The 24,957-nt window shown below is 39.0% G+C and overlaps 1 long non-coding RNA gene across 1 annotated transcript; it reads right to left on the minus strand.

The window, feature by feature from the left end:
* Positions 1-1,080: 1,080 nt before the first annotated feature.
* On the minus strand, positions 1,081-18,715 carry LOC117945308. The gene is made up of 3 exons (XR_004656769.1): positions 18,704-18,715; positions 12,892-12,901; positions 1,081-1,199 (listed from the first exon to the last, which is right to left on the minus strand). It is a non-coding gene; the product is annotated as an uncharacterized LOC117945308 (long non-coding RNA).
* Between the last annotated feature and the right edge of the window lie 6,242 nt (positions 18,716-24,957).

Consider the following 24,957-nt stretch of genomic DNA (forward strand, 5'->3'; position numbering starts at 1 on the left):
TGGGCATTAAGATTTCCTTACTTTATTTTTCACAATTTTCACTTTGATCAGTTCATTTTTTTCTCCACTCATCGTAGGCTGAGAAAACTACACCAAGAAACCCTTAACAACCAATCTCTTAACACAGGGTATTTTGTGACTGTGACATGAGTCTGGTAAGCCTGTGCTCTTCCCTAACATGACCATTATGTTCATTTTATACTAAACGATTTAGTGTAAATGACTGCTTTTGACAGGGAAGAGATCTTCATTTCAGCAATTTGTTGCTGAGTATTTGAGTCCTTAGACAAATTTCAAGTACTGGAAAGTGAAACACAGAAAACAATAAGACAAAGCTGCACAATGTGGTGCAGAGAAAATTAGACTCAAAATGGGATTAAATCCAAGCACCATTCTGTGAATTTCTTTTAAGGGAATAGCTGAATTTGCCAGTAAGTTCCATTGCTTTTAACTCACATTGGCACTCTGGTCAAGAATAGAGTTGAACTGTTTTGTTTTTCTCTTTTAAAGTCTTCTAATGTCAGTGTGTCTGTAGCATGCAGCTAGTCATGCTCCCACAAACTGAATAGAAATACAGAGACTGTGCAGTAGCCAAGAAAACAGTTTACTTGCAGTTTTAACATTGCACAAATAACACACAAATAAAATAAAACTCCACAACTGTTATCATTCCAGCAATAACAAGGCTACATTATGTAGAAGGATGTTTCCTTACAATATACAGTAAAGTGCTTTTTTAGTGGACTAATGTATTGTTAGATGTATTTCTTTAAGTAATTTAATTGCCAGAATATTCTAAAAGTTTAAATGTACAGTATATTACTTGAAAAAAACATTGTTACAAACAAACAGGAGACAGTACTCTATTTCCTACAATCAATTTGGGTTTCCCTTTAACAATGATCTCTATCATTTTTCAAACCTTAAACCGAACACTTTAACACTTAAGCATCATGGTGGCAGATTGCTAATTTTTTAAGTAGCAGTGTTGTAGTTCTCAAGATTGGTCTCAAGACCACTTTTGGAAGGTCTTGGACTCACCTTGGATGTAGAGGAATCAGTATTTTATTTCAAGACCGGTCAAGACCACAACAGTAGGGTTGTCACTAAATTGCCTGTATGTCGTCTGATTTATGTGTTGACATCATTACTCTGATTGGATGTAAAACTTCCTGCTTGAAAGGTAACCAATAACTTGACTCATTTCTTTGTTAACCCCTGTTCCCTCCCCACTTAAAATGTTTTCCCAAAGTGAATGTAGGTGACAGGAGAAGAAGCTCTGGCTGTCTGGGAGATGTCAGCCAAATGTTTTGCAAGAAAGCAGAAAGGTAAGCTAAGTGTGTAAGTGACGCTAGCTAACGTTATCAATCTGCCTCTGTACCAAAACTCTTCAGAAATAATGCAAGGTGATTAAGCAAATTTTAACTATAGATGTTAGCTAGTTGTGTATTGACTGACTGATTGATCCAGTGTCAGTTATTTGGTCTGGTGGTCTTGGTCTTGGATTTGACTCGGTCTCAACCCCTCTTAGTCTTGGTCTTGTCTCAGTCTCCATATACTCTGGTCTTGGTAATGACTTGGTCGGTCTCAGTTTAGGTGGTCTTGATTACAACTCTGAAAACTAATTTGAAACAAATTTAGAAAACGTTGCCAGGAAATGGGAAATGTACAATGTACTAAACTTGTCTAGCTAAGTGGACAAAGTGCTTTAAAAAAATGTTCTCTCATTCACAAATGTACACAATTGCTGCCATGCAAGGTGCTGGCCTGGCCATTGGGAACTTTACATCACATTATGGGTATTTCGACATGTGAACAGGAGGAGCTGGTGATCAAACCACCAATAGAAGGCATGCTACATCTCCTGAGTCTAGCCAAAAGGGCATCAGATCAGAAACAACATATTTTGTTGTTACGTTTGAAGTACTTGTTTAAAGTTACAATCTTGAAGATCTCCATTTCAGTTCTGAGTTAATTTCAGTCACTTTATCTTGCATTTGCTTCAAAAGTCTGACATTTTTTTCTTTCAGATTTGGACAACCATCGGTTGTAACACAAGTCCCATATTGTCAAAACATGCATTTACCTCAGTGAAAAAATCACACCCCGTCGTCGTCCCTTTTATTGACTTCATTTTCATCATGGTGGCCAAAAGGTTAGCACTGCAAACTCACAGCAAGAAGGTACCAGGTTTAAACCCGGGCCTTTCTGTGTGGAGTTAGCATGGTCTCCTTGTGTCTGTGTGGGTTATCTCCGGTTTCCCCCACCACTAAAAATATGTTCCCCTCCCTCTCTACCAAGCTCCATTTTCTCAGTCTTTTGTTATCCCACATACAAAAAATTGTAACTGGACTGTGTCACGGAAATCACAGCTTTCGTCCAGAGCCAGGTAGAAAAGTTCAAAATTGTCTGCTTTGCTTTGCAGCTGAATCTCCAGGTTTCCTGCGATGTCCTCAATCCTTCCTGATCCTACTTATGGTTCACCTGGAAAGCGGCACGTTCTGAAACACTATTTTTTCTCTCTGGGCATATTAGCACAGCAGAGTCCACCTAACATTCTTTAATAAACTCCCCTTCAGAAAATGGCTCACTGTCTTTGGCGATCTTGTGGCAGATCACAAAGCTGGGTTTGACTGCTGCCTCCCTGGATGTGCAACACTTTGTAAAAAAGCCTTGTTGCTTTTGCAGCTTAACTAGCAAAGTTTCAGATGTCCTTTCCCGCTCTGCATCAGTCAAGTTTTTGTAATTCTGTGCGTGTTTAGTATAGCTAGTAGTGGCGATACAAATTATAATCCTTGAACAGCAAGCTGTTCTCCGCAAACTAAGCACACTGCTTCACTTTTGACTTCCGCCGCAGGCCATTCAATGTCCAGGTCTGTGGAACATAATTGGGCAATAGAAAATAACTTTTCAGGCATTTATTTAAATGAAAATCTTCACGATTATTTCTTTAAGTACATTGTGTGTGTTCTCGGAATAAGTGACATCAACTAAAGCATGCACTGCATTTCATGTAAAGGATCTTTTTGGCACTTAGCACCAATCTTTGAAGGTGTTCGCTGACATCCATCACAAATACCTTTCATTGATACTGAAATGCAATGCCTGCATTTAAAGGTAAATAATGTCCTTTGTCAATACATGGCAACTCATTTTCATTGTAACCAGGATCTTCAGTGCAGCCCTGACATTATAGTCATTTGGACTTGGCATATGTGTTAAAGACTAATTAGTGAGGAAAACACTGTCAAGATGCCATATGGTGGGAAAGACAAAGCAGCTTGCAGAGGTCTGGTGCCATCCAGTACACTTAAGAAATTTAAATGCTGGGAAGACAGTCTGTGTCTCGCATCAAGGTACACCATATGTAAATGAGGTCAAATATTTTTGAAATTTTGACATTTTTGTTCCACAATCGCAGAGAGGCAGAGAGAAGGGGAAGTTGCTTGTCCACATTGTCTCCATTGTCCACATTTATTTTAAGCACCATCTACCATACATTAGAGTGAGAAAAATACCAATTGACACACTCAATAATCTGAACCATCAAAGCACAGTCATTTCTCAGAACTGTTCTATAGATGAAAGGGCACTACATTGGGTCAGATGGATGTCAGGAAGTTATGCTAATGTTGAAAGAAAGAACGGTGAGTCTTGTCCTCAGTCAACTGAGACAAATTATTGTGTCATGCCACATTATATATCTGTTCTTTCCTATTTGCCCTTTTCCACGATTGTCTTGTAAAAGAAATGATTTTTGTTGACATCCACCTCAACCAAAGATTAAGAAGTTCATTTTATTTTATTTATTTCCTTACTGCTATAATGCCAAATTAATCAGAAGTGATGAAAAAGTCACACTCATAATGCTGGAAGTAGAGTGCACTCTATTTCGAGTGCAGGTTTAATTAAAAGTATAATTTTAGTACATGTCATTAATGTTCGGAAATCATTTCCACTAATTTTAACATTTTTTTTAAATCATCCATTTAAGACTAAGAGAATATTGCTAAAGGTAGAGTTTTAAACTTCTTGCAAAACCAGGCTACTTGTATGTTTTCTAATCTGTAAGCTAACAACATAACATACACAGTAAATACTAATAGGTCAATTAGTCTGATTTTACAGAAATTGAGAAAACATACTTTGTCAATTATGTGTAGTTTACATACGTACTACATCATATAGTTTGTTTTAAAATGTGCTTTTTGAAGCTTTAAGTTTGAATTCAGTGCACAGAAAGACAAAAAGAATACAACCAAAAAAAGAAATACAACTGAGGATGTGCAAGATTGTTAATGGAAGCAATACTTAATTGTTACATCAAAAAGCACAGTTCCTTCCATATACACATTACAGTAGTAATATATAATGTCAGTTATTTTAGGAAAAAACCTAACTGTTATAAATAAAAAACATTTCATTTCATAAGGTATTAATAATTTTGAATTATGCTCCTTAACATAACACAAGAAAATAAAATGTATATGTAAATACTATAAGTTACATTAATTCTGGTGTACAGGAAGAACATCAGTAAAGACAGTGTAGCCTGTACAACAGAGAATATGGGTAAAAATGTACCGGTCCAATTGGGCTAGTAAACAGATAAAAGTTATTATTTCTTTCTATTAAAGACTTCTTAACTGTGATGGTTCGGGTACGACTGGCCGTGAGTTTTTGTTTTCTTTGCTATTTTCTATTGTAGTTTTTCCACTGTTAGTTTTCTGTTGGCCTGCCCTGTTTGTCTCTGCTGTTTCCTTTTTCCCTCTCCCTCCTGCTGCTGCCAGCTGACCGCACACACCTGATAATCATCCCACAATCACCTTCCCCCGCCGCTCACACCGGCCTCCCATCTACAATCAAGATCAGGATTTCAACCCCGGCTCTTCAAACCATCTTCACTTGATCGTTGCTTCAGTCACCCTGGTGAAACTCACAGCAAGCCTTCTTTATCTCTTGAGTGTTCTGAACTTCTCTGTTGACTTCCCCTTTTTTGGTTTCTCCTCGCAGTTACCAACTCCACTCCAATCTCTTCTTCCCCGTCCCCAACGTCTGCCTCCATACTTCCCATCTCCCCTCACTTTAATAAACCATTTGCATTATTTGAGCCTTGTGTTTGAGTCTTGTGTCACCGAGCGTAACATTAACATAGATTTGACAGTGTGTATGACCTTTCACTGTTTAAGTTCTATATATAAAAATGAAGATATGGGAATAGAAACCCCTTCTTTCAACCCCTCTCCTCTCTTTCTCTGTGTACTGCTGGCCTGAGAGAAAGGAAAACGAGAGATTGTACTAAGGGTTGAGCTAATGACATGGATGTAGAGGGGACCCCCTGCCAGTCTGGACTGCAGTGATGACAGGAGACATGAGAGAGGAGCAGCAGGCCTTTCAAGTTTTGAAGGGAGACTTGCTGCAGTTACTTGCTGTGGCGGAGGAGCTTGGCCAGAGACTGTATGCAGAAACCGGCCACGCCACCCTGGGAATTTCCTGAAGTGCGCTGAGGCTTACCAGTGGAGGGGGAGGCAGTACGAGGGCAGTGAGGGACCCCAACGGGGACCAAGCGGGGAGACACACAACACACGAAGGGGATGCACCACTCGGATACCAACACCACCACTTTTGGGACACAGCAACTAAAACGGAACAAAAACGGGACACACACACACACACACAAAATTAGGAGGGTTTTCTCCACGGAAGAACAGCAAAATAAATATACAAGGTTGTAATGACGAGAACAAACTGAAAGAAACTCAACAAAAGAAAAACTCTGCAAAAAAAAATATACAAATATACAATTAGAACACAATAGGAACCTAACCATAGAAACTCAGTTTTTTAAATAAAAAAAGACACACTAATGAAAAGAAAAAAAGAAAATAGGCCTATAACAGCAACTTTTAACTAAACTAAAAATAAAATGACAAAAAGGAAAAGAAACAACTGAATCAACCAAATTAACGTGGAGAGCCAAACTGGCTACATTCACCCGGTTAAAACAAAGGTTTGTGTGGAATAGGTGGTGCACACATTGGCCCAGTGATCGTGAGAATTGAACAGGCGTGTAGCAATCAGTGTAAACTGCTACAGCAGTCTCAAGCAAAGTAAGAGCTCGGACAAAGCAGCAGCTGAGGGTTGCTATGTTAGGTGGCTAATCCCGTTCTCCGGCACCCTCAGCCCGGTTCCGTTTCTGCAGAGGTTGATAGAACCCAGCAGGATGAAGCTGCGGGCCTGTAACCCACACCGGCAGCAGTGATCTTACTCAGTTCTCCGTTGCTCTGTTCCCTCTGCGAAAGGAACAGATGGACCCGCCAGATAAAAATCTGTAGCTCAGCAGACTCGTCCCGGAGTGAGCGACCCGGAAGTGTGGCGCACTTCCGTCAGCACAGCAAGAAAGCCAGTGGGAGGACCAGCAGTGGCTTTTATACCAGGTCCCGCTGGGCCGATTGGCCAACAGAGCGCCGGAAATTATGAGCAACACTCATACTGCTACATTGCTATGGGCAATTGTACCACCTTGGAATCTCTACCTTGTTCTACATTCAGAGGACAGAGGGTGCGCTCATATCTACAAGAACTGCCTAGTTTCTCTAAACCCCTAGCTAAGACTTTCCTACCCTTTGGGTCAAGATCCTTTGATATGACAGAGTTGCCTCTTCATAAACAACTACTGACATGTTTGCACCGTACAAAAGTATTCATTTACTATGCTAGTCCAAAAGCAACACAACATTAATAGCCTTAAAACATCTAATGGCCTACAAAAGTAGGTATAATTATTTGTCTGGTTGATTAGAGAATGCCTTTCTTATTGGGTATTTCTGTGCTTGAAGTCAGGATGAAAGTATCTCGAAATACAAGCTTGTGTAACTTTGAAAGATGAAAGACGTTTCATCAGCCAGAGGGAGGTATAGAAGCTTTTCGCCACACAGAGGATCCTGTAATTATTCAGTTAAGCAGTGAGCATCAAACTGTGAACCCTCCGTGATCTGCCACTTAGAAAAGAATGCCGTTTCAAACAGTCAACAGGCATCACTGTGGCCTAATGACCATAGGGTGGAGAGGAATAATTATTATAATAATTTGGCTTGGCTTTTACCTTTTTACTCCTTCATGAAAATCTGCAGTTAAAAGGGAACACATATTTCCAGTTAAAAAGGATCTAATTCCTTATGAGCAGCAGGGGCATTTTAATACAGGAATGTGTTTGTATCAAATGCAAGTATATCTTAATGGACCATTTTACACATTTTTGGCAACTTTCTCTATGTTCTTTGAATTACCCTTTTCCTGTGCATGACTTTGTTCCACAAATGACCCCTTTTCAGGTATGTTTGTAATTTTATGCAAGCATGCATGTGAGTTTTATGAAGCGTATTATGAATATGTATGAATAGTGTACAACAGCTGTCACGAGTAGCACGCTTTAGGCTTGATAAGTCTATTCTGAAAGTGCAATACATCTTACAATCAAACAGATTCGAAAGCTCAATTTTATTTATGATTCTTTACACCTTAATTGTGCATTGTTAAGAACAATAGCGTAATCAAGTCAGAGTGTTCTCTGCAGCAAAAACGTTCAAGAAATGTGTACATTTAATTAGAACAAGCCCTTTCCTGCTAAAATGCAATAATGCCTATTCAAAAATTCAAAAGCTTGTCAAAAAAAGGCTCATCATAAAATTTGAGCTTTGAGGTTTAATTGGTTAATTTGTGTTTTAAATTCAATCAGATATCAGAAATAAGATAACTGGCTCTGCAAATTTTATCCCAGTGTCATTATTAACTTTGTTTAAACATGCTATGGTGACACATCTCATTTGGATCTATTGAAACCAGCACAAATGGCAGAAATTGGTGGATATTCCCGGTTCACATTGGCCCTGAAACTGAAAATGGAAACTAATAATTAATTTAAGTTTGTACATTTGTATTCTAATTGGTAAAAGAACAAGCTTGTGTTTATTGTGTGTGTTCATGTATGCTGGGTAGATGGATTTTGTGTAAAGAAGCTCTCCTTTAAAGAAAAAATACCAAAACAACAATAATCCTTTGTGCAATATTTACAGCATGCTGTGTCCTGCCATTTCTGGCTTCTTGGATAAATTCATTTTACATTCATTCATTTTTAACATCATATAGCCTAATATGTTATGCCTGCAGACAAATCATTTGTTGATGCTCTTTTTCAATCCCCCCCACTTTTGTTTCTGGGGAATGTTGCACTACTGTGAGAAATGAGAAAAAGGACCCAATGCTGGCAGCGTTCACCACTGGGAAAGAGACAATTCTACCACATGTGCTGTACTGAGAAAAGTTTATGATATGACATGACACGGCATCCATCAGGGTCGAGAGCAATGGTGCAAACTATGACTTAAACTAGCCTGAATAACCACTGATGTGAATGGAAGCTATAAAGTATTTCAATAAACGGCAGCATCAGAATGTGCTTTTTAACTTGTTTACAACTTGCACACAATGTGTTTAGGCCATGCAAATGTTTTAGTGTTTCTATATCCGATATAAAAAATGTTCTATGGCTAAAAACAAAGTGCATTTCTCTCTGAATTTAGAAGAGATAAACCTATTTATTTCCTTGCTGAGAATTAGACCAGAAGAGTGATGCCATTGTAATGTCTCTACAATTAATGTGAAGCAAGAGCCTTGAGTCTTACTTGTCATCACTGTGAGGTTGCAAAAAATAAGTACAGCACGTAGGTTAACTTCTTGTAAAATTATAAACTGACGTTTTTACATTCTTTTTGTTTACGGATGAAACAAACAAGAAACAACATGTTAATTGCTAAGCATTAGAGAGGTTAGAATATAAGAGAGCCAGGCTGGCTGTTTTCCCCCTTCCTCCTGGCTCTAGCCCCATACAGTACTTAGCGTCAAGGCATGAGAGTAGTATCTTATCTAACTTGGGGCAAGAAATGATTAACCCTTGTGTTGTCTTCCTATCATTGAAAATCAACACTTTTGATGCTTTTTTCAATGTTTCTCACTTTTTTATGTTTTCAACACTATGTAGCACAACTTATTGTCTCTAGTTTTACAGTTATTTTTTGAATTTATGGTCAATTAACCTCATTTATAGGAAATTATACCTAATGTTTGAGTGAGAAAAGCAGAAATTAGGAATTATTTGGACAAAAATTAAAGCAAGCTATGTTGTTGGATAATCACAGACTGGAATGTGTCAACTTTTACTCAATACTTTTTCGAATCCACTTAGATTTATTTTTCAATTGCTATAAAATTGCTATAAAATCCAAAAAACACCCCAAAATTAATAAAAGTAGAGATTTATACTTGCCAAAGAGCTGTAGAATCAATCATGTTATTTTTGGGTAATTCCAACTGGTTAGTTATAAATAAAATTGATATGTGAAATGGGCCAATTTGAACTGAGGACAACATAAGGTTTATGTGTATTTCACAAAATGTAAAAAAGATACATAAAAAAGTAGACCAAAGCTTTTGTGTAATTCTCCCCCATTTGTCATCTAAATAAGCTAACATTAACACAACAGAGATTTGATCATCAGCTAGCATCAGTTATGTAAATTCTAAGCTTAGAAAATATTTGTAATATTAAATATATATCAAACTAATCGTTGCATTTTTATCTTGTGGATATTTCTCAAGTTTTCATCCAGCTACCTTTATCCAGTTCATCACCCCCTGACCTAGATTGAAAGGTAAAGAAAGTTGGCTGAAGATCTGGATGGTGGGAGCAAGACTTCAGGTGAGCTCAGTGGAAGGAACCTGGGCACTGAATGTGATGAAGACTGGATGTGAATGAGGTGAAGGAGGGTCACATCGGCTCATACTGAAATGACAACTCACCGCAGCAGAGAGGAGAACAGTTTTAAACTTTGACAGCAACAGGAAGGTTGGGTTGGTTTGAATAAATAACCAAAGTCGCTGATAAAGTAGAAGCTGGAGGGAGAGAGAAAGAATGTTTTGAATAAAGGAAAGCGTAAAGAGAGTCTTCCTGATTCAACTTTAAGCTCCATTCAGAGACAAATATCTTAATGTTTACATATCTTAATGTAATAAAGAGAGAAAGATTACTGAAAACAGCTTTCCAACTTTAGGAAGATAACACACAAAAAAGAATGTAATAATATATTGCATGGAGCATGTAGTAGTTGTAACAGACATCTTCAGACGTTTTTAACTTGCATAATGAGCAGCTGTTCTGTCAGCTGGAATGCTGCTGCAAGATCAGCAAAATTGTATTTAGCTGCTATAAATAGTTGCTAGATTTATGTCACTTTTTTGAAGAAAAGTTGCAAAAGCAAACAAAAAAGTCATCATCTCTTTCACCTCAGGATCCATTTAAAGTTGCTGCAAACAAAACTTCCCATTAACGTAAATGAAATCTCTCTGACACAGTCTTGGCAAGATCATTAACAACTTTATAAAGATTTTATTGTTTTTGCATGGACAGGACTGCATTAAAGGTGTACTGGTGATTGTCTCTGTAGGGGCATGCTTTCCGAATTTATTGTATTTACTGAACTTTTAATAAATATTCAGTTACAAAAATGCATGTGATACGTTATATATTAAAAAAAACATTCAATCTTTGGGAGCTAGATGCTTTCTGCACTTCTCTCTTTAAACTGAAAGTCAATGAAAAAATTCTAAATCTTAAAAGTGGATATTATTTCCCCAAATGTATGTCATGGTGACAATTTTGAAAAAGAGAATATTCTGGCTTAGAGCAAGGTATGTTTTTCATGATTGACAGCTCTCTCAGGCCTTAGCACTGAGCAATTGTGATTTAAAATATTTTTAAACAATCACATGTACAATCACAATTAGTATTTTAAACACAAAAGAAGGAACATAAGAAATGTGAAGTGAAAAATTTGAATAAGTTGAAGTGTAACCTTATAACTTGTTTTAAAGGACTGATTGGCAGATTTTTGATTTCTTGTCATAGCTTTAGTTTAAGTCATGGGCCACGCAGCGACCATAGAGCTACAGCTCCTTATCATAGAGTTATGACTGATGTGGAATGATCATCTGTTTGAACTAACAATTGCTCTGCTGGGAAAAGCTTCAGTCAAAATGAACACTTTCCCTCCAGATAATTGCATCAAGACTAGAAAACAGAAGTTTTAAAGACTAATGCAGAAAGAATCATGTTTTCTTTTTCCTTTTTTGTGTCTCATGTTCCAAAGAAACGGTTGCGGTTAATCTCATCATCATTAAGTGAGACACACATCTCTCACTGAGTATTTGTGGTTAAATTAAAGACATGTGGTAAGGCGGCTGTTTGATTAAAATTGAGTGCTTTTATTTCTCATCTGTTATGCATCTGGTTAGTTTATATAACTTTTCTTTCAGCACCAGGCACATAGTAGAACTTATCATTAGGTAGCCTCACACATCACTGAGAAGGAGCAGGATTGGTTTGCTCTCTATGAGGGGGTATTGATTATTAAAAAGGTGGGGTCTGGTCTACATTTCTTTAATCGCCCATATTATGCCCAATTTCAGGTTCATAATTGTTTCATTTTTAAAAAACACCATATATTTTAGCTACAGAGTGAGACATTTAACTTCTTTACTATCTTTGTTGGGAGTCACACATGCTCAGTAGCTAGGTATGATCACATCAGCTAGATAACTCTTTTTCCCCACTTTAGTCGGTACAAGGCAGGATTAGCTGGGAGACTTCTTTTAAATAAGGGGGCACTTGTGGAATACCCGCAGAACAGGGACATGGAAGTAGGTCTTTTGTGGATAATGGTGAAGTACTGTGTTTTGTAGAAGTGTTTTCATTGTGAACGAGTTAGTATGCTACAGCTAGCAACATTGTCTCGGCTAGTTACGTAGAAAGCTGTGGAAATTTTGAACAGCTTACCCGGAAAGTGAAGGCAGAGGGCATTCAGAAACCTGTATCTCTCTCAAAACAGCATGGATGTTTTTTCCCCAAGTTTGTATTTGTGTGGAAGCACGAGAGACACACAAAAACACCCCAAATGCCTGAAAAAAATGATTTTTTTTCATTATATGGACACTTTAAATGTGCCTTTATGTTGTGATGTGGCAAATAAGTAAAATATTACCTTAAACTGGGGCCAAATATTTGTTGGCCTTAAAGTACAGAACATAATGTATACAGTATATCTATGCAAATACTTGACATGCAGTACATAATTTAGGCATGTGCATCCTATGCATTTGTATATTGATTTATAGCACAAAACCTAAACAAATCTTAAGTAGGAATACTATCTTGGAAAATAAATAGGCCTGAGAAATGCAAGGCACTCTTAAGTTCACACTTAAGTTATCTGAAAGCACAGTGTCTGATCTACTTTGATGTGAATTATGTTGACCTGTTATGATTAATTTGAGTTGTAATGTCTCCTGTTAACACACAAATATTAACATGTTCATATTCAAAGACAGAGCTGAAAGGGCTGAAAATAGCAGAGACAAGAACATTTATATGTAGAAAGCTACATATTACCAAGACAAATTCGCAAGGAGACTAATTGAGGCAATGTAATACGTCAATTAAGGATAATTTATTTTCCAAGCTAGCGCTGTCTCGCCCTGATTCAAATATAGTTCTTTATGATAAATTCAATCAAATGGTACTTTGCAGTTAAACACGAGATATAATGCTCTCATAAAAAATGTAAAAGACAAGATAATTTGTCATTTAAACATTCATCTCAGTGACCAAATATGGTTTCACAATTAAGTTAAGCTGCAAGTGATTAATGTGATGCAGTACAGCAGCCGATTCTTTATGCAGGAGATACTTGCTAGATAGGTTCTAGTGGCGTCTTAAACAATAAGCCAACAAGACACAAGCCTAAATATGCCATGTCTGGGTCCAAATTACTGTTTGACCTACCATCTACTTTCTTTGAGACAGACATCAATTTGGCTTTTTTATGAACTAAGTCTGCCAGTGTGCATGGAAAAATGTGTTTGCCTAACTTGTTTACTAGCATTAGAACAATGGATCTTAGGTTTGGCAATGCAATGCTTTCACATCAGCGCTGCATGCCAATGCGGCTCATAATATATTTTGTAAGCTGTGCATTGCAAAGTAAAATCTTGTAGTTTTTACCATGATTGTCAGTCACATATGCCACAACAACAGTGATTTACATTAGTTGTTTGTCACCGCTTACAAAATATTTACACTTAAGAATAAATTACCAAGAAACTGAAATGATAAAACTATGTAAAAAGAATTATCTAGATAGGTACATCTCAATAAAAAGTGGACAACAGGGACATAATTAATGTTCTGAATAAAGTTTTCAGAGCACAAAAAATAAGCCTCTTATGAAATTATGTAAATGAACATGTCTCTCCTGCAGAGGATAGAGACTGACATTCTTCATTTGTGTTAGTCTTTTTGGTTTATGGGCATATTAAAGGCTAAAGGATTCCGCCTTTACAACTCACATTAAAAGTTTTCAGTTTCATAATATTCCCTAACGTTATAGAGCTTATCTGTAATATTAAATAGAAGCTTCAAAAAAGAACTGACACTTTGTTCAGAAATTTTTTGTGTTTCCATTACAGTAAGAAGATTATAGGAGAGCAACAATTTGGCTTTGGTTTTTACTTCATTTTTTGGTCTTGTTTACTTATTTGAATATTGTATACAGTGAAGAATAACAAACAACATGGACTTTGGTGAGGCAATTAAGTGAAAAAATAAAAACATTGTTAGAGGAGAGAAAACATAATTATTATGTCTGTGAAGAGAAAAGGAAAGGTAACTCAGGGACATGGCATGGAGCCCGAGATCCTGAATACTCCCAGTTGCATATCAACTTCAGAACCAGATCCCATTGGACAACAGTGATCCGACCACAGAATGGTAACAAATCTGCTCATCAGGGATTCTGTCATGGTGACCTGTGGGCTTGGTGACCTGCGGAGTCAATGGATCAAGGTCAAGAGAGAAGCCAGGAAAAGAAATAGGAGGAGGAGTGTGTGTGTGTGTGTGTGTGTGTGTGTGTGTGTGTGTGTGTGTGTGTGTGTGTGTGTGTGTGTGTGTGTGTGTGTGTGTGTGTGTGTGTGTGTAGCTATGTATTCATCCACACGTTTTACCTGAATAAAGTGATGTTAAATGAAAAATGCCTTCTGGAAACAGTAAAATTTGACGGAATTTCATGAATATTGAATCAAAGGAAATATGTTTGTATCATCTGAATTTATCTTGAACAATATACGGCTTATCTGATAAACGCTGATGAAAATGTTATTTGCCGATTAAATAATGAATTGCGATTAAGTTTTAGGTCATTTTATGGTTGCAACCCACCACAAAATGAAGAAGAAGAATTTTTAATTAATTTCCACCCAGTATTTCCGCTCTGTTTGCACACATGGGGGATGTCAACAAAGGCAGATGTAAGTGGACGATCGAGGAGACAAGAGACTTTTTTATAATTTATTAGGAACTCGAAGGAAATGGCCAACAAAGGTTACAACAAGCCGTGGCACGTCCTCCGGAATAAATGGAAGGCACTCAAACATAGAGACATATCTTAAAAAAAGAGTTGTTTTGCAGTGGTGCTGGAGGGAAAATAAAAGGCAAGTTGCATCTGCGTCATCATAGCGATGTGTTGACAGCGTTGTTGTTTTCTTGTTATAGATATGATATGTTGCTATCAGCTGGCACATTAGCACTACAACTTGTCCAATATTGATCATTTGTTGGTAGATGACACAATCAATTTTTCTAGAAGAACTTTGTTTACAAATGTTTGCTTGAGTCTGCGATTCAGTGCGGAAATGAATGGGAACACCTTAAAATGTCTAAAATCAATTCAATAAACCAATTTGATCGCAAAACAGCGTGTGACATCATTGCGCACAGTTTTTTTTTCAGCTTTAAAGCCGTTGGAATGAAACACAGTTTCACCAGCTTTATTCGCATTACTTTTTTTTACCGAACTTCAGATAATCTGTTTGTTCTGTTTCCTGTTTTGTTTTGATATTTTGGTTTCCTGTCTTGTCTAGTCTTGTCTAGTTTTTCTTTGTGCCTGTCGTATTGTCCTGCCCCGCCCTAATGTGATTCACCTGATGTCTCACCTGTTCTTTTAATTCTTGTATTTAACCCCTGTGTTCCCTTTGTCTGGTGTCAGACCATTCTGCATTGTTGCTACATAGAGTCTCGTTTGTCAGCCGGCCTGTTCTCCTCAACGTTCTCATCTTCCCTGTGAGTTTTCCCAGTGGAGTCTCCCTGATTTTGGCATTTCTTTCTCCCCCTGTGCCTGTCGTTTTGGACCCTTTTTTTTTTTCTGGATTTAGCCTTGTTCTTTGCTCCTGTGTTTTTCTGTGGACTGTAAATTAATAAAACCCGTGTGCACCTGCTCCGGCCTGCCTCCTCTCCCCTGCGTTTGGGTCCTCATTCCACCCCTCCATCATAACACAGACCTTTGGTTGTGACTGGTTTGATATAAAGACAAATCGGAAGTGAAACTGATTTTAACAATGATTTTTCCAATAATTTATATCATAAGCACATACAATATATTTATATATAGTTCACAGCCGTTTCTAAATTTACAACAAAATGATAGTACCAATGGATATTTTATCACAGCCTTTCACTTGTTTTTGTAACACTTTTACAGCTGCTCATTATCATAATACTGTTTCTCTATGTATCCTAATAGTGCCATAAACAGGAGAGAAAACAACGACCTTCTTTCTTTGAGTATGTATTGTATCATTATTGTAAATAAATACTGCATAGCATTCATTAGTAAAAAACTAAACTAAACTAGTAAAACTAAAATAATTGTGTACTGTGCCAGATCAAGAACATCTATCATGTCTCGTCAACAGAATACAAATGAACATCGGTACCTCTCGGTTGACATGGGGCATTATTGTTTCAAGGTACAAGTGAGCTCAATTGAACTTATATTTGCACATAATATGCTACTATTTGTAGAAAGGAATGTGAGGATAGTCCCCTCAACATACAGTATTTGATAAAATCAACACATTTTTCACTTGTGGAACAACACACCATGGTCCTGTGTTTGCATGTTGTTCTTTTGTAGCAAATAACTGCTTGTTGTGTTGTTCACAGGAAAGCTGCATTGCTGTTTTGCTGCTCACTTTCCTTACAGACAACAAATGGGATCTGGGGCCTTGAATCATTGAAAGACAACACCAATCAGTAAGAAAATACTAAGATCACGAAAATGTCTTTCTCATTAGCATTGATAGATTCACTTCAGGCAGCATCGAAGGACAAAGAGTCAGTCAGCCATGTCAGGAACAGGAAAGCTTTAGATAAGCATTAGCAGCTACATAAGATTATTTCCGGTGCTTTTTCATTTTCAAAGTTGTATTTTCCCTCTTTGTTTTGTTACTGAAAGACCGGCAAATGAAGAAGAGCAGTTCTTAACATTTACGTCACAAAGGCACACAGCTTTCCAGTTCACTCTTACTTCTGTGCAGATCCCAAAGAACGTATAAGGCTTCACCATTTTATCAGAGTCTGACATTTCCTATTGAACTGGTACAAATGGCATTTCCCCAGACAACTTGTTAACTTTTAAAGGTTGATAGATTCAATACACAGCCACCTCAAACAAGCAGTGGATCACTCTGAAAAACGTTTTGAGATTAGCTGCTGTCAACTTGAGGATGAGATCTGCAAGTTTGAGTAGCAAAATGTGAACACTATTTATAAGGTGACATGGAACATATTGATCTAGAAGCATTTATTGGAGAGAAGACCCTTATTTCTCCACTGCAGCTGTCTTTGTCTTGTGACTGCAATCTAAAGCACTTCAGTGTTACTGTAATATTGCCCCAAGTGCCTTTTATTAACAGTGAAACATAGTTGACATTTGAGACTATATAAGTAACTGTGTTGGATGCCAAATATAAAGTTCCATGCAGGAAGAACCCATTTGCTTCATTATGTTGTTTGAATGATCAGCAATGTAATAATTTACCCTTAAAGAATACAATAACGATGATTACAATTTTATGGTTTTACAGAGAGCAGTATCATTAGAGAGCGATATAGAGTCATTCTCCCTGAGGTCCCAAGGCCATCGCATGTACATTAGCAGGTGTGTGCATGGCAGATATGAGCACAGAAATAATTGCAAATCCAAAGGTCAAAGAGGGGTCAACTGTAATGTAGAATTAAGACTGAGTAGTAGACCATCCGCCTCTTTCAACTTTAGATTCCAGTGTAATGGAAAAAAAAAAAATCTTCCAAGTGTTATATGTGACCTCCTCATAACCATAAGCACTCCAGTTTTTATACAGTATTTTAAAATACCTTACTGTAAAGCCGGAAGGTAAAAGTGTATGCGTATTTTTTTTAAACCATCATAGAAGGAAAACAAATATGAAATAATAAATGATTAAATGTTACTAAAAAGATGATATTGCATTCTAACTATTTCATAAATTGACACAGAAAAAAAGAACCTGATTGGTCCTGTGGTGTATCTAACTGTAAATCGAGGAATCTCTGTGTGTGCATACAGCAGCGGGGCGGGGAGTTGCTACATTCCTAGATGGCTGATTGCAGTTCATGGCTCCATGTTCACCATTCTGCTACCAATGGAGACCCTATAAGCCAGCGTGGAATCCGCACCTAGCAAAAAATCTAGCGACTTTCTGTGGAAGAGAGATGCCAGGTTTGTCTGGAGAGAGCAAGATCTTTCTCCCTTGAGGCCGCTCTCTGTCAGGGACTGAGGTGCAGCAGCGAGCTAGCAGGCATGTCATGTGGTGGGCGTGTAGTACTGCAGATAGGGTCTGTGCACTGTGCAGTCAAAAAGACAATTTATCGCTTCTAACCTCTCTGTGTGATCATTTTACTCAGCTGTATTTAGAACTCAGACCACAGCTGTTGTCTTTAACTTGTGTTTGATGATTTTGTCAGAAGATGTCGCGGTTTATTGAGAACAAACATTCTGAGAAATAAGCAAACAGCCTGTTGCAATCATAGACAGTAAAAGAAATGGACAACGGAGACCAACTGAGCTTAATGACGTAGATATGACGTGAGCAACTGGTCTGAAAGTTGTAAGTCTTGTGGTAGCTGGGCAAAGAGAAATCTAACTTATTCTGATTCTTACAGAGACGGAGAACGTACTGTAGGTATACTGTAGGAGATAACATAGGCACAGGCTAATTATTGCTAACTAAAATGCTAGTTACCTTAAGTAATTAAACCTTAACAGGTAATGTAAGTCAAAACTGCCTGCGAGCTTCTCCTGTACTGTTCGGTAATTACTCTACTATGTGACAGCAAGTTGCTTGGTCATGACACAATCATTAGCCTAGTTTTACAAAAACTTCTGCTACGGAGCCTTGACGTCAGGTACAAGGTTATGGAGCCTTTAATACATTGTCATGTTGCTTTAGAAATAAAGAATGGAGAAATAGAGTCTTTAAACGCTTCAGATATAAAGTTATTCACTGTCAAAGTGACGTCAAAATGGAGCCATAAGAGCTACGCTTTGTCAAGGCTGGATTACTCCCTTGGTTCCAACAAGCACATGCTCGAAACGGGCACTGCGCTACTATTTTAAATACTGAATGGATCACAAATGCACCCTCATAGAACGTAGTTTTTTATTTTTCATAAAAAATGAGCCGTCAAAATAAGCGCTGAAAATGTCAACATTAAAAATATAAAAAAAACACCCACAACATTGAAAAAGTGGCAAAAATGTCAGAAAAAAACAATAATAATGTTAAAAAACGTTTTTTTTCTTCTGGTTGACAGGAAGAAAACACAAGTGTTAAGGGATGGCTTTTGAGATAGAACATTTTTAATAATAGGGACACTGTCACTGAAAAAATACCACACACAGAAGGATTAATAAGATGAAAGAGTTGTGTAAAATTTGATTACTAAATTGTCCAATACAAACTTACAATTCTAATTAACTCCCATGTGGGTAAAGTAAGGAGTTAAAGTTTAAAGTTTGATTGGATGAATGTAGACCAGGTAAAAGTTTATTTCAAAATGATAGGATAATAGAAGAAAACAAGTAAACGTGTTAATGGATAGAACCTAGAGGTGAGACTCAAAGAGAGAATTAATGAAATAGTGTGCAGAATTTAACTTTTACTAAGCCCAATTAAACAAAAATTTAAATATTAACTGTGAATGATGAAGTCAATGATAATCATTTTAAAGCCCAACACCCGTGAACAGTGTCATTTAAGTGCAGTTACATCAAGACCTGTTGTAAACCGGAAAATGGTGTACTACATTGTTTAAGTAATTTGAGGGAGCCTTTACTCCCAACAGCTACTGGCCTGTGTTTCTCATTAACTGTCCACTTAGCTTCTAACAGTACATTTGCTGTAACTTAAAACTATTCATGCATCAAGTAATTTGCAGACAGAATTTATGAATCTAGTGCTATGAAATTGTAATTTTTTTGTGGCCTCACATGATAAGAGAAGTGAACTCAATAGCCTTGTCACCAAGGCAACAGATGAAGAACCACAAACAAACAAACTGTTAAGCAAGATCTTTTACATTTTAGTTAAACAATTAGCTTTTTTAATAAAACCTAAGAGGATACTTATGAAGAACCTTTTTAAAATGTAGTTTTCCTTATTTAAAAACTGAACACCTAATTTTTATTTCTAACAATATGTCACACACATTTTTTTGTTTTTTAGGCATACCAAACACATCACTAAAACTTTGCAAAGCAAAAGCATCTGTTTGATCATGCAATCAGAAAGTAAAATTATATGTAAAATAGTTATTTTCCAGAATAGAAATAGCATCCATTCATGCATTTTGCTTCAACAAATTAACGTTAAATTATAATATCTCTGTTGCAATTGTGCATTATCTGTCAAAAAATATATACCACATTATACTGGAATGCTTGGAGATGTACAAGGTCAACAGGACACTTATAGCCTTTATCAAGAACTCAATGAGGCTGTGGAAAACAAGTCTGGAAGCCAACTCAAAGCCAATTGCACAAGTCACCATCAAGTGGGGCATATACCAAGGCAATGCATTATCCCCCCTGCTGTTCTGCATAGGCCTGAACCCCCTCAGCCAGATCATTACAAATACTGGCTATGGATACCGATTCCGAAGCGAAACAATCATCAGTCACCTGCTCTACATGGATGACTTCAAGCTGTATGCCAGAAATGAGCGAGACATTGACTCACTGATCCACACCACCAGGATCTACAGCAATGACATTGGAATGTTTAGAACTGAGGGGATTGAACTACCAGAAGGCCACATTGCAGATGTTCAGGATAGTTACAAATACCTTGGGGTGCCACAGTCTAACGGAAACCATGAGGAGGCAGCATGGAAGACCGCCACAATGGCAGCACAATAACAGGCACTTAGGGTCCACCACACCAGGCAGGACCCCAGGTGCAGATTGTGCAAGGATGCCCCTGAGACAGTACAGCACATAACAGCAGGGTGTAAGATGCAGGCAGGAAGTGCGTGCATGGAACGCCATAACCAGGTAGCTGTCATAGTACAGGTCAAAATGATGACAGGTCAAAATGAAATTAGAACAGGTGGTTTTAAAGTGCCCATATTTTTGAAAAAATAAATAAATCCATCCATGCTGTTTTGAGTGAGATACAGGTTTCTGAATGTACATCAGTCTCCAGGTGAGCTGTTTAAAATCTCCACGGTTTTCTACGTAACTAGCCGAGATGAGGTGGCTACCCGTAGCATGCTATCGCTAGCATGCTAGCTTGTTTTCAATGGCAAAACACTGCTACAACACACACTAATTCACCATGATTTACAAAAGAACTGCAGAGCTGCTTAGGAGTGCAAAATTAATTTCAGTGTAAACTGATAAACTGCCTTGTATCTAACAATGTACACAAAGCTGTTAAAAGAGCCGAATCAATGGGAACTAATTTGGTTTGACTTTACTGCAATGCAAACCTGATAGAGAAAAGGGAAACAGTCCACCATAAGTTGTTTGTTCAAGCAGCAATTATGACGCATATTTACATTTGTAGTCTTTTTATATTGTATGTGGCTTTTTATTTTGTGAGGTGCCAATGTAAACAAAACAAGTTCCTTCCAGAGACTATTTTGCAGAGCCACCTTGCTGCGTCCGGAGCTTTGACAACTGTGATTGTGTGCAAGACTAGATAACTTAATACATCCATGATTCAAACCATGATCTTTTTCTAAAAAATAGTTTTGGTATCTGCTTTAGATATGAGGACGAAAAACGCCCCCGTGGGTCATATTTTTCTGCCACTGCTATGGGCCGTATGAGAGGGTACAAATAACTATCCTAAATCGTCGTGCGGTTTGGAGGACTTGATGAGGAAAGTGTAATTAAGAAAATATTGAGTGACATCAAGGGATAATATATTTAAAAAAAAATAATTGAGTATCAGGCAAGGGATGATTTAAAAGGAAATTGAGGCTGAAGACTAATTTAAATTCTCAACCAGCTGTGAGGTGTACAAATGAATGTAGAATCTTAAAACGCAGCCTCATATCTATGCAGATCTAATTTTTTTAAATAACCAACTGTGCAATTTACCCCTAAAATGTGCAGATGTCATGAGACAATCTTAATATGTGGAAACATGTAGGTCTCTAAGGATCCCAAAACTGGATTCCGCAAAGCCCAAATCATGTGTAATGTATTCCTCTGAAATTGTTTTTGCTCTTATCTGTTTTGTTCAGCTGTTATAATAATATGCTTACAGTCATATTTAAAACATAGCTGACTAAAATTTACTTTTTTTGTATCTCAGTCAGCGCACCGTCACACAGTGGGCTGCAATACACAGAGAGACATTCATTTTGGTTGCAAAGGGAATAGACTAATTATTTTGATCACTAATTTAGCATTCCTAGGGCCAATTTTCACTTTTTTTTATCCCAGCAGTTCTGCTCCTCTGCTCTGCTGATACACAGCTGGGAGTGAATTAAGAATACATGTCCTTTGAGCATCTGTTTAGTACAGCAGATAATGTTTGTCCCCCCTAGGTTTCAGAGTACTAACATGCTGTGCAGGAGTTATTCTTCACAAAATACAACTAAGACAGAAACATAAGAAGCAGCAGCCTAGCCTAAGACTGAAGAATGTAAGATGCAATATATTTTAATTTCTCATTTTAAATGGAAGTTTCTAAAGAGGCATTGAGGCTAGTCTACAAGTACAGGTAACTAAAAGCCCAAGAAACTGTTATTTCCTTTGTGCTTTTCATCTCCAACATTTTTATTTACACTCAGCAGTCACTGTTGGTTGTTTTGCCAGACACCTTCAAAAACCTCAGATATCCTAATAAACCATGGGGTACAGAGATCTAGTACCTGTGTTTCTTTTAGGTCACTTGGTAGGGCAGTGGGGTTTCATGCTGTGGTCCTCAGTAGTAGTAATCCCCAAAACAGGATGGAACGTTAGTTACTTTGGTAACTCCAGATTCTATTAGTATAGGCGTAGCCCTCTAAGGGCTACGCTATTGGGTTTATCCCTTCGCGCTTGCGCAGTTGTGAAGATTTTCTTTCCCGCCCTAGCGTCCAGCGCGGGCCTCAACTACGTCCACATTTACTGCATATATACACAGCGGACCCGTTGATCGTCTCCCCAAAAAACATCTGCTTTTTCTTCAACTAATGTTTTAGGAGCAGGTAGCCCAGACCTTAGAGGGCTACGCCTATACTAATAGAATCTGGAGTTACCAAAGTAACTAACGTTCTATTTCATATAGGCTTCGCCCTCTAAGGGCTACGCTATTGGGTTAGGGCGAAGCTGATGTAGTCAATGCCACCTGCGGCACAGGGCCCACAAGCCAAACATAGACCACATTTTTCCAACAACAATGTACAGAGGCTTAATCAGAATCATTCTTCTGATAAAGCTTGCCATGCTAATGTTGCGGCCTGAAATGTTCATAAGGCCTGCAATATGATGGCAGTAGTTCAATGAGTAGTGGAAATTGTGCGTGATTGACCCTGCAAGGGACGCCCGAGGGAGGACCGTATGCAGTTGAAAAAATCACGCATGCAACGGAGTGACATCATTATTTCCGTGCATGTAACATGATATGACAATGTATGACATTAAGAACTGCGTTTCACAAAAACACTCCAACAAACAGGAGAGGTGAGACAGCAGAACAAGGTTGCTGCGGCACCACTACGTGGCATAGGGGTGCTTGGAAGTAACATGGTTATGAAACCACAAGAAACTGCGTCTCACAATGCACCTAAAACATGCGAGGTGAAGACTACAGAGTGTGACTGCAGCGGCACGCACTAGGTGCGTGAGATTGGTAACAATCGGGCATCTGCTTGTTGTCCTCATAACGCACATCCAACGCAGCATTACACGTTGTTGATTGTGGAAGAACACATACACATGTTCAAACATATCTCGCACATAGAAGCAGGTGAAAGGGCACGGGGAAGCCCAGGAGGCAGCCGCGCCGATGTCGGCTGCCATACCTTTAATAGGGCCACAGGCGCCGACAGCACTCGTAGCATGCCCTCGGATGTCGCATAATAGCCTCGCACAGCCGGTGAGACAGACGCTGTTTGAGAGGGCAGAGCCTCGGCAGCGTTCTCTATAATGCACGACCAGCCGCTGTGTTTTTCCTGATATTTGCCGTGCGTAAAATGTATTGAGGCAGGGCACGCACCGGACACAACCGGTGGGAAGCCACCTCCGCGTCATTGACATGAGGCAAGGGAAAAAAAACACCCTCGACCGAAAATAACTAGTTAGAATCTTCGGTGTGAGGGAGGGATTTGGCTGAATTTTGGCTGCGCTCCCGTCCCCTCTAATGGAGAGGCAGGACGGAGAAACAACAGTGTACATAAATCACTCACTCTCTTGGCTGACGTTAGGGCGAAGAGAAGCGGCGTTTTAGCGACAGCATTCTGAGAGAAGCCTGTGCCAGAGGCCCAAAGGGGGAGGGGTTCTCCAGAGCACCAGAGCTAGTTCCCTTAGGGGGGTGAGGGGTCGAACAGAGAGTTTTTGATGTCAAAAAAAACCCTTCAGAAACGCTTCACCCGGGGATAGGCGAAAAAGACTGCCCTCGTACCCTAGTCCTCTAGGATTAGGTAGGATGAGAGGGCAGCTGTGTATGCTTGACAGTAGATGGAGCCAAAGCGCTATCCAACAGAGTTTGTGTGATGTGGGATCCGCGTCCCTCACTGTGCGCCAGCGCTGGAAGGCAGGCCGGCGCCCTGCGTAACATGCTATGGTAGAAGGGGCTCTGGAGCCCTGGATTGTGCGCACCGCGGCAGGGGGGGGGGAGCCTAGTCTCTGTAAGCGTTCCCGCTCAGCAACCAGCCCAAAAAGTGTCTGGGTTATCACTGTGGGATGACAGATCAGCTGGTCAGCTGCGACAGTGCGTCTCCCTTCCACGGAATTTGCAAGGGGGGGGGCACCAGCAGCTGAACAAGGGTCGGGAACCAGGACGCGCTCGTGCGCTCCGGTGCCACCAGAGCCATTGACAGATTCTCCTCATAGATGCGCTCCAGGAGGCGAGGGATCGGAGGAAAAGCATATAGGGGAGGATTGTCCCGCATGCTCAAGGAAAAAAGTACACAGTGCACTGTGTGTTTTCTCGTGGAGCGAACAGATCCACCTCCGCTTTCCCGAAGCTGCTCCATAACATTTGAACAATAGTGGGATTCGAACTCCACTCGTTGTAGGACCCACCTTCCCCTCGACATCAGGACGGCCGCCCGTTTCGAAAAACGTCGGGGTATAGGCCTACACTGCTTTGAGAGACAGCAGGTGACTGTGCGCCCACACCGGGAGGCGTCTGGCTATTTCCAGCAGCCGGGCTGAGCGTATGTCGCTTTGGCGGTTTATAAATGCTGCCGCCGAGATGTTGCCTGTCCGCACGACAACGTGTCTGACGGGGTGAAGTTTTTCAACACCACGACAGCTCCAGGCCAGTCCCCTCCCA

This window comes from Etheostoma cragini, chromosome 1 (assembly GCF_013103735.1).
Source record: "Etheostoma cragini isolate CJK2018 chromosome 1, CSU_Ecrag_1.0, whole genome shotgun sequence".
Classification (NCBI taxonomy): Eukaryota; Metazoa; Chordata; class Actinopteri; order Perciformes; family Percidae; genus Etheostoma; species Etheostoma cragini.